Source organism: Suricata suricatta, chromosome 3 (genome assembly GCF_006229205.1).
Source record: "Suricata suricatta isolate VVHF042 chromosome 3, meerkat_22Aug2017_6uvM2_HiC, whole genome shotgun sequence".
Classification (NCBI taxonomy): Eukaryota; Metazoa; Chordata; class Mammalia; order Carnivora; family Herpestidae; genus Suricata; species Suricata suricatta.
Window position 1 is genome coordinate 142,573,828 of NC_043702.1, and position 15,993 is coordinate 142,589,820.

General features: G+C 53.4%; 1 long non-coding RNA gene across 3 annotated transcripts; it reads left to right on the plus strand.

Annotated features, from left to right (window-relative positions):
- Positions 1–4,221: 4,221 nt before the first annotated feature.
- Positions 4,222–15,978, plus strand: LOC115288241. 3 transcript variants are annotated; one of them, XR_003906893.1, is made up of 5 exons: positions 4,222–4,767; positions 5,922–6,178; positions 8,153–8,229; positions 12,208–12,361; positions 14,590–15,978. It is a non-coding gene; the product is annotated as an uncharacterized LOC115288241 (long non-coding RNA). The 3 variants fall into 3 exon arrangements; XR_003906894.1 differs by lacking the exon at positions 5,922–6,178; XR_003906892.1 differs by lacking the exon at positions 4,222–4,767 and having other exon boundaries at positions 4,881–6,178.
- The last annotated feature ends 15 nt before the right edge of the window (positions 15,979–15,993 follow it).

Below are 15,993 nucleotides of genomic sequence, written 5' to 3' on the forward strand. Positions count from 1 at the left end.
TGGGCCTTTTGTCTTTCTGATGGGCCAGGATGAGGCACCAACACTAGCACTTGAATAGTATCATGTATATTTAAAAACAATTCCAAAGTACCCCTCCATTCATAGCCCTCCACATAGGGCTGGTTGACAACCATTGACCTGAAGGCTAAGATTTCCCTCACTGACCTCTCTGCCATCCGTTTCCTCCAGTAGCGGCACCTGTGAGGTAAAGCTTTTCTCTTCAGTTACATTTTTCAGTTCTTTTACTCTGGCAGTGCTTGCTACCATTTTTGGGTTTTTTGGTAACAAATGTGTTGTATTTTGGATACATTACCACAAAGAAAACAACTTAGAACCTCTGCAGGTATGTTTTGACTTTTAAAAGTTTTTGACAGTGTTTAAAATTTGAAAGTTTAAAATAATAAATCTGGATTTCCACCTTTTCCTGAAACACTGGATGCTGTGGGCTCTTGGTGGCCTCTGTTCCCAGATGGCCCCAAGCAGGCGGGGCTGGGGAGGGCTGCCCGTGGGGAGCAGTGCATTTGTGCCACTTGGCACACTCCCTCCCCAACCCACGTCACTCTTTTATTACCTGCCTAGACCCCAAAGGCATTTTGAGTTTGTGGCTTCCTGAAGTGGGTAAAGTGGGTGAGCCTAGGAACCCAACCAGTGTGCTTAATATTATTTCAGTGGGAAAATTGATTCCAGCTTTTCAAGAGCAGGTTTTCAAAATATCAAAAATACCAGTTTGGGAATGCTAATATAGGTTCCTCACCTGGCGTGCATGGGTCTTAAGGTCTTCTGTGCTGTGTGTTGGCTTAGCACCTAGGAGGTACTTAATAAGTGATTTACCTCATGGGCTCAACTGGGTGCCTGTTGTCTGTCCCCTCCCAGGAAATCTCACTGTGGCCCACTTATAGGTTCTGCCCGAGACTGAGACCATTGTCATTTTATCTAGACCACCTGCTCTAGCTCTAGACATCTTTGTGGAGTTTGTGATCAGTCCTCTGCACAAGTACCCTGTCTTGAGAAAAATGGTTTCTTTCTTGATGAAAGATCCAGGGGCGCCTGGGTGGCCCAGTTGGTTAAGCGTCTGACTTTGGCTCAGGTCATGATCTCATGGTTCATAGGTTCGAGCACCGCATTGGGTTCTATGCTGACAGCTTGGAGCCTGGAGCTGCTTCAGATTCTCTGTCTCCCTCTCTCTCTGCCCCTCCCCCAGTCACACACACACTCTCTCTATTTCTCTCTTGCTCTCAAAAATAAATAAAGCATTAAAAAACATTTTTCATAAAAATCCAGCCCTCATAGGAGCACCTGGGTGGCTCAGTTGATTAAAAGTCCAACTCTTGATTTCAGCTCAGGTCATGATCTCCTGGTTTGTGAGTTCGAACCCTGTGTCAGGCTCTGTGCTGACAGTGCAGAGTCTTCTTGGGATTCTCTCTCTCTCTCTCTCTCTCTCTCTCTCTCTCTCTCTCTCTCAAAATAAACAAATAAACTAAAAAAAAAAAAAAACAGGCCCAGTAGAGTAGGTCAGAAAGAGGAAATGAGGGGACGGAGAGGCCTGCACTGAGCCTGCTCTCCTGCCTGATGCCTGCCAAACCGGAGTTTGCGGCAATTACAGAGCAATTGCATTCCAAACCCTGGACCAGGGTTGGGTAAAAGTTCAGCTCATTCCCTGCAAAGAAAATGCTTCATCTGTGGCATTTCATAGTTTTGACCCAGATCAGTCAGAGGCCATGGAGACCTTGCGGCATCTACAGAGCGTGCACAGCTTCGAGGCCTGTGGCCGCAGAGGAGCCGAAGGGAGCGGGGGGCCTGCCGGGCTCGCGCTGAAGCCCTGCCTTTTCCAATCTGCCGTGGCCCAGCCTCCCCGGGCCTCACAGGGTGGACGGAAGGAACCAGCACCTTCTCCCTGCTCCAAAATTATCTTTACCCCCTGAAATCAAACACCGCACGCAGCACCCTGTAAAACTGCTTCCTGGTAGGCTCGAGCATGCTTGCTAAGTAAACATCCTCCCATGTTTTTAGAAGTGAATTTGTTTCTGCTTCCTGGTCATCCCATTCGGGTGGTTGTAGGCAGAATCAGGTTAATAGAAGGAAGATCTGGAGCAGCAGAGACACCTAAAATGACTGTTTCAGTCCTAGTAAAACTGAGAAGAGTAACACGGTCGTGGGAAGAAAAAGCAGACTTTAGAAGAAAAGCAAAACGGAACAAAGCCTCCCCGAACATAGTACTGTCACAATGCTGTAGGAGTCAAGAGTTGGGCCCTGCTGAGTCCCTGAAATGGGGACCTTTCTCGGCACGGACTCATGCTCAGGTGTGCTGTGGCTGGAGACCACGGTTGACCTCTCTCAGTAAATTCTGCGTGTGGTCCTCCTCTGACCCTAACGTGCTCCTTGCTCTGTCTCTCATGACTTATTTGCCTCTTCTCTCTCACTTCCACCCACCCGTGACATCTCTATCGCCATGGCAGTGAGCAGCCACGTCATTCACCAAGTTCATGGGGTGATGGGCCAACTCTCCGGAGCCCTGCTTCCCTCTGGTTCTCCCTCCTGAAGCAGGAGGCTCCCTGGCAGAGCTCAGAGCCCTTTGTTTATTTGATCCTGGGCTCTTGGATAAATCAGGAATGTCCTGACATGAACTTAGGCATGTTTTTCTTCCATGGAAAAGGAAACTACAGCAAATGGTATTTAAGTAAGCAAAGGACCATTCCGAGGGACTTGCTTTAGTGCCATCAAGGCCACATTCCTTTGGTCATCAGACCAGTAGGTGACTTCTTTATTGGCATGCACTACCCTGGAGCCCAGAAGGTGTGAATTTGAAGCACTTTGCCCCCTGCTGGGAGCCTGGCACAGATGCTCTGGGCTTCTTTTAAGCCCGTGGAGTGCCATGGTTGTCTTCCAAGTGGTCTTCTTGCTGCTGGGTGAAACCTTGGCCCTGAGTAGTTGCCGAAAGAAGGCTGCTTGGGAAGCAGGGTGCAGGACAAGGTGGCCGCCTGGTCTCTCGTCCTCAAGTCCTCTTCCTGGAAGTCGAGAGGTACTTGATGTGATACACCTTGGGAGTCAGCTACCCGAGGACCTGAGTAGATCTCTCACTTCCGGTCACGTCTAGGCCCATAGAGCGCAACCGGTCATGAGAAACCTCTGTGGGTCTGCATGCTTTCAACGTGGCAGTGTGGGGACCCAAGGCTCCCTGGGTCTGTCTGGGTAGACAGTTAACTTTGAAGCTAGCTGTGCTGGATCCATTTCTGGGTCTGGGGTCAGGAGAATGTTGGGAGCCATGTGCTTGGCTTGCAGTGGGGACCTGTCAGTATCCAGAAACAACCACAGCCGGCCCTCAGAGCGTTGGTGGGAAAGCCCCGTCCCCGTGAGGGTTTTCAGGTGTGGGCAGGCCTCCTGCCACCATCACGGGACAGTGGGGGTGAGCCGGCACATGCTCGTGCCCCTGGGCCGCCCACCCAGAGAGAAAACCCGACCGTCAGCCACTCCAGGTCCTGGCTTGGCCGCTGCTCTGTTTTGCTGCTTTCCATGTTGTCAGAGGATCTTCTTGGGAACAAATGACTCAGCAACCTGAATCTCTGGGACTGAGTGGCCTGAGTGCCTTTCGAGAAGTGATCGGACATTTCCACCGAGGTCCGAAATTTCTGAGCCCAGAAAGAATGGAGATCCAGACTGGTTTTACTCTGGATTCTTCGGGCTGTGGTTCAGTTAGGTTTCTCCCAAATCCTGCCCTGACAGGAGGACAGCATCCGTGGGGTAAGCGGGCAACGCTTTCATTATACTTTCTGTCCTTAGGAAATTCCAGGGAGAAAAAGGTCCTGGTTTGTGGCCAATAAAGCAGAGAACAACAAAAGTCAGCTCTGGGTCACTGTTCTGGACGTGTCTGTGGCACAAAGAGTTAATAGGACGGTGGTCTCAGGGTGAAGACCATTTTATTCCCCTGCGTGGGAGAAGTTCACAGGGCTCAAGAAGAGATGAGGCAACATTTCGTGTGGGGCAGCCCTGTCTGGGTTCCGGGCACTGTCACTCAAAGAGTTAAGCTAGTCTGGTGGCCGGGAAGCCGGCACGGAAGGCGTGAGCCTGCAGGGACCAGGCCCACTATGCCCCAGAGCAGTGAGGTGGGGGAGGGGGGGGTAAAAAAAAAAAATGGGCTCAAAAGTGTGGCCAGGGAGTGGAGTGTAGGCCCAACTTTTTTTTTTTTTTTTTTTTTTTGCCTTGTTTGACCAGCCTTGGCACTGCCCTCCGGCTCTCCAGGGGAAGAGCTGCAGTTCTGCTCTTGCAACACAAGGAGCAGACTGGAGAATTTAGATCTGCGTCACAGAGCTCAGAGAGAGAGGAGAGAGAGAGAGAGAGAGAGAGAGAGAGAGAGAGAGACAGAGCGAGAGCGCTCCGTCGATAGGTCTGCTAGCAACAGCCGTGCTGCAGCAGAGAGAGAGAGAGAAATCAAGAAACAAGTCATAGCAACACCGGGCACCAGGTTCTGCCAGCTCACTTGCCAAACGTTCAGAAATCTGTCGGGGGCTGGAGGCCTCTGGGTAGCCCGGGCTAAGGAGATGACACGCAAGGTGGCACGGGCGGTTCCCGCGGGAGGAGGTGGGTGGTGATGGTGGGCAGGGGTGGGAGCAAGAGGTTGCGGGGCCATGGAGGAAGGTGTAACGGGACCAGTTTCTGGAACATTCGGGACTGCGGCACCCTACGGCCAGACCAAGATTTGGGTCTGCGCAGGCGACGATGGGTGGTCCGACGGGCTTCAGGACTTGATGGCGTAACCCCCTTCTTCCCCACGTACGTATTTGCTGGGATTGGGGGCGATGTCTCTGCGTATGTGGGTGCTCTGTCTTTCTCACCTTCTTTCTCGCTCTTTTGCTATTTTTTCTCTGAGAGAGGGGTTTTTTTTTTCCACTTTAATTTCTTTTCTTTTAGTGTCAGTTGCTCAAGCCTGACCGGGGTAGAGGCTAGAGAAGCAAGCTGTCCCTGGCGTCCCACCTGACCTCCCAGCCTTTGCTCCCGTTTCCTTCTTTTGAACAGACAGACAGACAGACTGGTTTTCCAGGTTGTTTGGGTATCAGTGTCTGCCTGTCCATCCATGCAGTTCTTAGGTGGCAGGTAGGGAGTGAGGAGGAGAGGTGCTGGGAGGAAGGTGGAAAGGCACAGTTTTCCAGGGATTGCCTTATTGAAATGTTCGGCCCTGGGGCGGCTGGGCTGGTGGGGAGCCAGTGGGCAGGATGGGGCATGGGTTGGGAGAAGTGGGGTAAAGCTGGTAGGTTTGTCACTGCGTAGTTGGGAAAAGTGGGGAATGGTGACGCAGTCACTGTTGCATCTTGTTAGGAGCTCCAAGGGGGACAGGTAGTGAGGCTCCCGGCATCTGTAAGGCCAGCTGAGAGGGGTTAAGGATAAGCTGAGAAGGGAAGCTAGCATTTAGAGATTAAATGTCATCCTTTTGGCGTTGGAAAGTTGTTTACCTTGCGCTCTCTGTGTCTCCATGTTGGCACCCTTCCAGTTCACATGTGATGGCCTTCCTTGTACTGCTGCATCATTAACTAAGTGACTGAGCTGGCCTTCCATTGGCCAGGGGAGGGCTCTCACTCCAGACATTTCCTCTGATTGGTGGGTGGGCCAATGGCAGGTGAAAACCTTTTTTTGATTGGCTGAGGGCAGGGTATCAAATCTGAATTTGCATTTCACTTGCTTAAAGGGGAGGGGGGAGAAGCCCAGCAGCTTTCTAAAATCTGTTTAGGGGTGTGCGTATGCTCTTGTGTCCGTGTCTGCTTCTGACTGACCAGGTGAAGCCTCTTCCTATGCCTTTTTTTTATTTCAAGCACTCTGGGGAAGAGGAGCTCAGGGTTCCCCAAACTTTTTTTTTTTTTTGGAGGAGGAAGGGTTGGAGAGATGGGTGCGCAGAGGGTTGACCAAACTGGAAGGAAGTATTTGTCCTTTAGTTTGGTGTCGGAAGAGGGAATTTTCCAATCAGCCACACCTCGGTGTTGCGGCAAAATAATTCTTGGCTTCCCTGGAAACGCACGGGGCAAGGTAGGAGAGATCTGCTGCTGCTGACACTGCCACCACCATGGGCTTCCTGCTGCCTCTGGGCTGCTCCCTGGGGACCAGAGATTTGCATTGACGGGGATGTCCAGAGCTGAGCCCAGTGTGGGAAAGACCTGCCTTCTGGAAGCTGCTGCTCCCTGGTCTTGGAAAGGTGAGGATGGGGACTGACCCCAGGATATTGCTCAGAAACTGCGTATTTATGTGGTGGGATTTCCGAGAGAGCTGCTGGGCCATGAGAGGGTTGGAGGTCCCAGGTTAGGAGGGCTTGTCATTTTGGGGAGTGAGGAGAGTGAGAGCAAAACTAGGGCACCAGGCTGTTCGGCTGTGGTTGGGGGAGGGAGAAGTGGAAACTTCAGGGTCCCGGCTCCACATCATGTCCTTGGTGCAGGTCTCACGTCTCACGTTTGTGGGGAGGGGGTTCAGAGCCCTGCGCCTTGCGCAGTGGCCCCCGCCCATGACTGCGCATCCGGGAGCGCAATGCGCCCTGGGTCGCTGGCCTAGGACAGCACCGCCCTTCTTATTACATAACTGAGGCACGGGCTGTGCCTTCTCGGCCCTTCTTTGCAACCCTGCCTCCTGGCTCCCCGGGGCCCACGGAACTGGGGAGGGTCAGGCCGGGGAGCGGAGGAAGACTTCACTCCCTCCGAGGGTTAGCCATCGTCCGGTCAGTAATAGTAGCTGGGTTTGAAGACAGAAGTGGGCTGCTGTTCACCTTGGGAGGTGGAACGCAGAACGTCCTTCTCAATGCCCTGTGTCACCCATGGCCGCCGGGAACTCTCGGGGACATGGGGTGACGTCCTTTCTTTCTTCTTATGCTTTCTGGGCTTCGAGAGGAAGTTTCTGAAGGGAAAGACATGACAATTGTAAGAGTGAGGAAGGGTGTGTGTCGGGGGGCCCATTTGGGAGGTGGTGGACACTTCACTCTCCTTGTCACTGGCCTCCCTTTCCTTGGGTGAGTTGATAATATTTTTGACTCCTTTTATCCTAAGGCTGCCATTTTGGAGGCGTTTCTGCTGGTCTCTGACATGGTGGCGTTGGTTTTTCTGGTCCTGCTGTGCCAGTTCCGCAGAGTGGGCGGGGGGCGGGGGCTGTGACGGAGGAGGGGAGGGGGGGCAGAAGCGCAGCAGAGGCGGGCACAGTGGTGGCTGCCGCAGTGAAGGTGGCCCCAGGGGCAGGACCGCCCAGTCCCACCCTCGGACACAGCCTTGGGTGGGGGTTCCACCACCTGGGGCCCCGGCTTGGCCGGAGGGTGGGCATTGCTAACAGAAGGCCTGGGTCTCCCATGCCCTCCCTGGCCTGAGACTTAGAGCATATAGTCCAGGGGAGAAGCTGAGTTGTTTTTGTTTTGGAGGGGGATGAGTGAAGAGACCTGGCTGCTCATCTCAGCTGTGTCGGACCTGTGGTTTGTGTTCCCCAAATAGGCTCTGTCTCTGGCAGTCTCTCTATGGGGACAAGGGGGTGGGGTCCAAGGCAGCTTTGAGGATTTGTTCGATGGCCCTCCCTTCTCATTGTTTTTCTTCTCTGCTCCTCGTCATGCCCCCTGCCAGTGCCATGGTTCCAGCTGTAGTCCTCCGGTGAGGCTCCCTGCTGCCCATCCCTCTCCTTTCCAGGCCCTTCTGCGTGCAGCGGCCATCTTGTCTTTTCTTGCTCAGAGATTTAAAATGGTTTCTCATCGTTTCCAGAGTAAAATTGCTTCCCTTTGGCACAGTGCTGAGGACTGTCTGGAACTGGCCTTAGCTCTCCTATGCCGTCTTATTCCTCTGTGTTTCCTCAGGTGGACCACGTATTCCAATGAAACCAAACAGATTACTTTTCCTTGATTTTCCTATCTCTCGGTTTTCACCACTGGTATTTTCCATGCCTCCTTGGCTCCACCGCACCCACCTGCGGCAGCACCGCCGTCCTCCGCAGACCTTTCCTGATCACCTTCACAAGAAGCAGTCCTCACAGCCTCTCCTTGCTCCCTCTGGCCAAGCTCTCATACACTTTGTCCCTCTCGTGTCACTTTGGTGGTCTTATGGCTCTTTGTGTACAAGTCTTGTGTCTCCTATGAGGTAATGAGCAGCAAGAGGCTGGGAAACAAGGAAGGAAAACACTTACCTATTTGGTGCCTTCTGTTCGCCAGGTACCACGTCAGGCTCTTTCACGGACCTCCTTTCATTGACTGCTTTCCACAGCCCTGTGAGGAGAGTCCCATGGCTGGTAAGTGTTCTGATTTTGGTTGGGACCCCCATTTCCCAAAACCTTTGCAATTTTTTTTTTACCTCTCCATTCTCAGTGTCTGCAACATGGCTCTTACAAGGTAGATCCCCAGAATGTGCCTGTTTAAGGAATTTCATACATCCCTAATGCTATATGGGAGTTTGGGTGGTCAGTCTTCCTGTACCCAGGGTCCGGGTCTCTTAGCCGTTGCGTGCCACCCTCCCTGCTACCTCGTTGACTTTCTCCTCTTCTGGTGTGGTCAGGTTCACTCAAGATGATGGCTTTTTTTTTTTTGGTAGCTGAAATTGGTGGATTGGCAAACCTCAGTCATCCTGGTTACCTTCCTCCTAGAAGAGAAAGAGGACATGGGATGGTTGTAGCACCCTCAGAAAAGAATGAGCTCCTGAACCCAGGACCAGTGGAGATCATACAATGCAGGGAGCAAAACCATTGCACTAGGATCTTGACCCTCCCTTATCTTGCTAGGTGGTTTTTCTAAGGCTTAATGACCTCAAGCAGTGACGTGGAGCCACTGTAATCTACGCTGAAATGTCCAATATATTGCCAAGCAGACGGGCTCCCAACAGAAAGTGGTGTGCCTCCCTTTCCCCTGCCCAGCTGTTTTATCAGGGACTTAAGAAGAGTACGTAGCAGGTGGCTGGAGAAGGAGTGGAGGGAAGGGAGCTTGCCGGCCTTCAGTGATATCAGAAGCAGAGGCTGGGAGGACGTAACCCGGCATTACGCACCTGAAGCCTGCCAAGTAGTGCTTCTCCCTGACCTGGAGTAAAGACCCCTTGAACTTCTGCATCAGGAAAACGCTGTGGGAGCGGAGCCGTGAGGACAGGATGGGTGGTGGCAGTGTGAGGGTTAACCAGCGATCCTTCCTGGGAGCCTTGTGATGCCAGGTTAGCGTCCCTTCTTTCCAAATCACAGCAGTGGCTGCCTGCTTCCTGACGCTATTGCCTCCCGTGGGAGGGGAGCTGGGCACCCTGAAGCCCCTCGTCACCAATTCCAGGGCTGCAGAGCAGAGAGTGACGACAGCCCATGAGTCGTCAGCCGACGGCAATGGGGACCCTGGTGACGGCTGCTTTGTTGTTTTTTTCCTCTTTGGATGATGACTCAGTGTGTCGGGAGCTGGGAGATGGAGCACTCAGCCGAGTGGCCAGCACGGTCTGTCAACATAAAAGCAGCAAAAACAGCTTATCGGGGCTCAGAGCCGACCCTTAGGCTGGGGTCACTTTCAGGAAGGGCTTGGCAGAGAAGACCATTTCTGGCATTGGGTGGGGGTCAAGGCCAGCAAACCCAACAAGGGTCTGTGGACTCTTCAGTTTTAGGAACCAGAAAGAAAATGCCGCTGCTTCTGTTATTAGTTGAGCTTGGCAAACAGGGTCACTCTGCAAGGTCCTCTCATTCGCCCCAGACAAGAGACATCTTCGCAGGGCCAGAAAACCCTCTGGGATTTCTCACCAGGGCTCATTGCCGTGGATAGAGGGGGAGGCCCCTCTCAGGGACGGTGGGCCTGGCAGTCCTAATGATCACTGGCATTCCGCGACCCCAGAAACGAGTGCCCGTCCTGGGGATGTCATGAACGTGGTGGGTCCACATCACCGGCCTCAAGGCGAAGGCCAGCTCTTGGCATCCCACTTCAGCTTCGCCTTTCCCTGTTGCCCCAAATCAAACTTCTCTTCTCCCCTTTCGTCATCCTCAATTCCTTCCTAGGTAAAATGGTGGGCCTTGAGTCCATGACCTTTGTGTGTGAATGTGTGCGTCATCATGGCGGCTCAGGGTTCTAGACTTTTCTTGAATCTGCAGCATTGCGCTAAGGGCGCGTGACACTCCCCCTGGCCCCGCCCGCCCGGCCCCACCCAACCATGGCCAGCCGTGCCTTTGGAGCCAGAGAGGCCTGGGCCTCCATTTTCACCGAATCTCAGGCAATCCACTGCACTCAGCGTCTGGCTTCCCTTCTCTCCTTGCCTGCCTCGCCTGTGTCTGGGGACAGAGGAGCAAACAAGTTGTGGGTAGGGACGGAGGATGGCCTGGCCCAGGACCACCCTGCCTACGTACCCGTTATTCCATTTTTCAACCTCATGCTTTCCAGTACATGATGCTTAGTGCTGACATTTGTCGCTGAGCACCTCCTCCACTCCCCAAGGACCTCCCAGCATGACTCATTTGGGATCCCGGCAAGGAGTGGCTTTGGGGCCTTGGGAGCCACAGGGAGCAGGAAGACCTGGCCGGGGTCACAGTGGAGAGGTATGTGGGGCAAAGGAAGGGAGCTAGCTTTCCCTGCCCAGAATGCAAAGGCAGCCCTAGCCCCTTTGTGTCATGTCTTTTTGAGCCTGAATAGAGAGCAACTTGACCTAAAAAAAAAATTGTGTATATGTGGATGTTAGATCCTTTGTGTCTCTTTGTCCAGAAGCTGTGCATATGATGAGGGCTCAGATTCTGTCCTTCAGAGAGCTCCCTCAGGTTTGTTTTTCAAAAGACGTGGTATGTCCTCCTTGATGAGACCCTGTGCTCACCAGGACCGGACTTCCTCCAGGACAAGGGGCCCGGCCTTGTCTTATTTCTGTCATTAGATAGTGAGCAGCAGCTGAGGACGATGGTCCGGGGGCCACAGATTAGCTTGGTGGGTTGGCCCTGTGAGCTGAGCCTACCTGTCCTTTCCCTTCTTCCCCACAGAGAAGTCAGAGGAGTTGAGCTCTGTGAGTAGGTAACAGCCTCTTGGATACTCAGGCTAAGCTGGGGACAGAGCTGGTGTGTGGAAGACAGCCATCATACCGCCGAATAGAATGGCCTGTTTGCATTTATTTGGAACAAAAACAGGAGATGCCTGGCAGCCTGGCTCTCTGCAGCTAAGTATTCGTCGGCATTCTGTCATTCCATCAAACTTCAGAAGCGATAGATGGTCATTGAGCCCACCCAGCTGCCGTGACTTCCCGCTCCTTTCCCCGCGCACCCCTGCCCCTGATCCTCCAGCAGAGATCGGATTTTCTGGTGCCACTGGAGAGATGCAGAGAGGCTAGATCTCAGTGTTCTGCCCCCGCACATCGCCCTCATACTCAGGAGAAGTCCATTTTCCCTAAAACGGAGCCAAGAGCCCATGTCCCTCGGTGCGGTTGTATTAGTGGGCCGACTGGAAGGGCCCTGCTTGCCCTCACTGCCCCCAGCAGGGAGGTGAGGCTCTCAGCTGCCTGGCTGGGGGAGGACAGTCTTTGCCAGCATCTAGCATGGTTCTCTGCCAAGTTCTAGCTCCAAATCTCTAGGCCGCTAGGAACCTAGACTATATATAGCATTGTGCTAAGCAATTCTTATCGGACATGTCTGCCCTCCCCTGTGGGAGAGGAGCCCTTCTCCCAGGGAACCGGAACCTAGAGAGTGTGAGCCATCTCCAAGGGGCCCTTCGTTCCAGGAAGGGCTGTGTGTCTGTGTGCGGCTATGTCTGCTTCGAGGTTGCCAAGCCTTCTTCCCTTTTTCCCTCTTTCAGATGCTGAGAGATTGGAAGGTCTGATTGGGATGAGGGCCAGGAGGGGGCTGATGGTTCTGGATGGATTTGGGAGTTTGGAGGAGGAGAGGCCAGAGGCGTGCAATGTGGCTGACGGCATGGGGTAGCCTGCGTCACCCACCAGCGTCCTGCATGTCTTCTTGGTTTCCTGTTTGCCTTCTTTGCCCAAGGATGTCTTTTGACCTCTTGAGCTTCTTTAAGATCTCTTGTCTTCCCTGCCCTCCTCTGCCTCTTCCTCCTCCTTCCTTTGATTCTCTTTAGGATATGTGATGACAGACTCAGCTATGGGCATCCGGGAGCTGTGTCTGCTAGCCGCCCTCACCGCCCCCCTCCCCCCCTCCCCCGCAGTTTGGGGTTTCTGGAAATCTGGCTTTAGTCAGCCGTCCTCCGGAGGAATTGGGTGGTGACTGAGCGTTTCGTGCTGGGTGGTATGGAGTAGAGCAGGCTGGATATTTGCCTCCTCCCTCCCGTAGGTGCTGTTGAGCCACCAATTTTCTGTGGTTCTGTGACCCCCAAGTGCTGATTGATGTGACAGAATCCGGTCTCCTCAGTGAATCATCGTCAGGCTGCTTATTGGAACCCAGATGCAGCAAGAAAATGGGATTTAACCCCTTCTCAGCCTCTCAGGTAAGTCAGGTGTGGGCTGCCGCTTCCGGCCCTGCCCCAGCCCCCTTCCCTGGTCCCGGAGACCATTTTCCTTCATCAGTGGGGAATCCTCAAACATCTCCATTCAGAATCTCCCAAACAATGCTCTCTTCTTTCTATTCTCCTACTCCTGGCTCCTCTGTGAATGGGGTTAGTAACCAGCAAGGGCTTAGGGAAGGGCCAGCAGCAGTGATCGGGCAGCCGGGATGTGGGAGATGGCTGGGCAGTCAGCATAGCCGACGGGCCTCCCACAGTGACTGGTGGGAGTGCTCCTTGGCCCCGACACCCAGCCTGAGATCCTGGAGCCCTGCTGGGTGCAGGGAGTGGGCCTGGGACTTGGGCGTGCCCTTGCTCAGGTGCCCCAGTGGCTGTCTGCTCTGACTCTGGGCACCTGGAGGCTTGAGTCTGTAGCTGTAGCCTGGAGTTTCGACCATGGGCTGGGCGGTAGACTTCAGGGCTCTCTCTCTACTTGTGTGCGCAAGGGGGGGCTTGTTTTGGGGCTTTTTTGGTTTTGTTTTGAGTGAATCACTCTCTTTCTCTAGACCCTCATTGCCTTTGCCTTGAAAAACAAAAAAACAAAATTCCTGGCCTAGTAAGCCATTGCAAAGCATCTCTAGGCAGTTGACGTACAAATGTTTTCTTCTCTGCCTCACTTGACATTGGTCACAGTAATAGCAGCGATGATTAAAAACGATGTTGGGACTGCAGAACTGGGGAGGTCTGTCACCTTCTAGAGACAGTTCAGAAGGCAGACTGTAGGCACTTGCCATGCTGCCTACCAGGAAATCTCTCCTATCAAACACGTTCCGGCAATGTTCTGGGCGAGCAGGGTCAGGTTGGAATTAGCCGACAGCAGATTTGTCTGGGGTCTCGAGATAAAAGGGATGGTGCTGGACAATTCTACCATGTGCCTAGCTAATATCCAGAGGCATCTGTGGGATCCCACCTCTGCTCGCATCTTAGGGATAATGGTGCCCTTTTCTCCCCCCACCCCCTTCCCACCGCTGGCCAGGAAGGACTGGTGAATTCTGCCTGTCAGTGTTTCATCTTCTCTTCTCCCTATCTGACAGGAGTCTCTGAGTTGGCTGTGAGTAGCCTGAGGTCCTCCCTGAGTGAGGAATCCAAGGCTGTTGGGAAGAGTCCGGTGTCTCTCTTGGGAAGAGTCCAGTGCCTCTTCCCTGAAGGAATTTGACAAGTCTCAGCCCCTGCAGCAGTCATGTGGGGAGGGACGGTTAGGGATGTTGGACCTGGAACACGAATAAAGACGAGAGATCAGCTTTGGTGCAGCTGGGGAGATGAGGCGCAGCTGGCCAAGTCCCTCAAGATGTGTCAGCTTGAGTCTGGCCAGTGCAGGCTGCCAGGCCAGAGCCAGATGGAGCCGCTGGCCATGGTCAGGAGCCTCAGCTCCCATATGTGCAGTGCAGCCCCGGCCTGGCTCGGGGTGGCCGCTGTTCCCATTCACAGCCCTGCCCTGCCTTTGGCTGTATTGGGATCGTCAAGGTGAGAAGCAGAGGGAAAGTTGACTTTGCTCCCTGTGATGCAGTTGTCTGTGGGGTCTCTGGTGTTTCCAGAATTGGGGTGTATGCTTCCCCATTGATTTTCCTAATTTTGTCCCTTATCTACTTCCTTGCTCCTTGCTTACCGGCCTGGCTACTGCTGACGTGACACAGGCATGACGTGTCACAAGCCTAGCTAGCAGAACGTTTGGCATCCCCTAAGAGGGGGGACCAGGCATATCTAGCACTTGGTTCTCAACCTGGAATCCCCGTGGTCTGGGAGCCTGGTGGCAGCCTGGGGCCTCTCCATCTGGGGTCCAGCAGAGGTTAACAGAGCTGGTGGAGCTGCGGTGGTGTGGCTTGGCCAGGAGGCGCCAGGGAGGGGCCCTGCCAGGGGACCTGATTGGTCAGCACCTTCTCTGTTCCACTGAATCCTGAGCTGATCGGGGCTGTGAATTGTTTAATGCATATCTTGGCTCTGTCCCCTGGCACGAGGGCCCTCCGAGGCTGCAGCCACAGCTTTAGAGAGGATGTGTACCTCGTGCTGGTCACTGTTTTGGGCACGTTGCCTCCCTGTGAGATATGAAAGAGATACTGCCCTTTCTACTAGCCAGCTGCCTGTGGGAGGCCCTCCTTTTTTGTTGCTTTGCTGGGCCTTGGAGTGTCTGAAGAAGGCCTAGGCTGGGTTTGATTCCTTGTTGGCTCCTTTCACAGGAGGCTGCTCATGAGCTGATGAAGCCAGAGAACACCTCCAGGCCCCAAGGCCTGTGCAGAGCCTGATGCAATAGCGTCGAGCCTGGGCAGGAAGAAGCAGGAGCATGACGATGGAGCGAGCACGTGGGGACATGGTTATACATCATCTGACCACAGGATCAAGGCCAGGAGGGGGTGTGGTGGGAGGATGCGTCCAACATTCAACCACCGTTGCCCACTGCAGCCTGGAACAGGCCTGTGTGTGCGTGGAGCCCAGGTCAGGGCTATAATGAGGCATGAGGACAGAAGATGGGCCTCAGGGCTCTTGGTCCCAGCATAGGGGGCCAGGAAAGGGAAACTGACTTTCATTAAGAGTCTCTCTTTGCTTATCTTATTTCATCCTAAGAGCAACCATATGAAGTAGGTATTATTTCCTTTCTACAGATAAAGAAGCCGTGCATAGTAATTACTTTAACCAAGTTCATACACTTGGCAAGTGGGATTGTGGAGATTTAAACCCCAGCACATCTGATTCCAAAGCCTGTGCTTTTTCTTCACCCTCTTGGGCGGAAGTCACACATTTTGGGGAGCTAAGCCCATCGGAGATTAGGCAGCTGGAAGATGTGGTGGAAATCAGAGTGAAAGGCCACGTACCTAGGGGAACGTGGCAGCCTCCAGTCATGGCTGTGCTGTAGCCCTTTCCGGGGGGCAAGGGGCAGTTAGTTCCTGGTGTCCATGAATGGGCAGGGCTGAGCATGGCAGAGACACCGGTTCTACAAGTATGCATCTAGTTGCCGCTACGCGGCGGGGAGTGTGCTAAGTGCTGGGGACGCAGAACTCTACAAAACCAAGTTGCTGCTCTCATGGGATCTACTTTCTGGTAGAGGGAGAGGTCATTCATAATAAAAAAAAAGGGAATTAGGAAAATATATAAAGTAGACATATACGAAAAGGGGGACACCCACCCATAAGAAGCAGGGATCCAGATGTTGGTCAAGGAGGGAATTTATGAGACTCAAGATTCTCAGCCACCTGGGGAAGCCATGTTGATGGAGCCCCCAGAGTTCAAATCGATACAGTTGCTAAAGCTTCTCTTTTCCTAACAGCTGGAAAAATCACCCAAGGTCCCCAAAGCTTACAAGAACTTGCAGTGAGTCAGAGATCAAGGTGGCAGTAGATGTCAAGCCTTTGGTAACCAGCAAATGGAGGTTTTCCGTTAGCCATGGCTGCTCTTGGCCTAAAGTCTCACCCCCACCCCCAGGTGGCAGCTGGCATCTCTGCCTCGTCACGGTGCCCTTCTCTCGGCCACATGGACAGGGGAGCACTTGGGCTAAGTCTTCGCTGAGTCACCAGTAAAGTATGTGCCTTCAGGAGACAGAACTCAGCTCAGCCTCTCCTGGCAGAACACGTGCTGCCAAGATTATC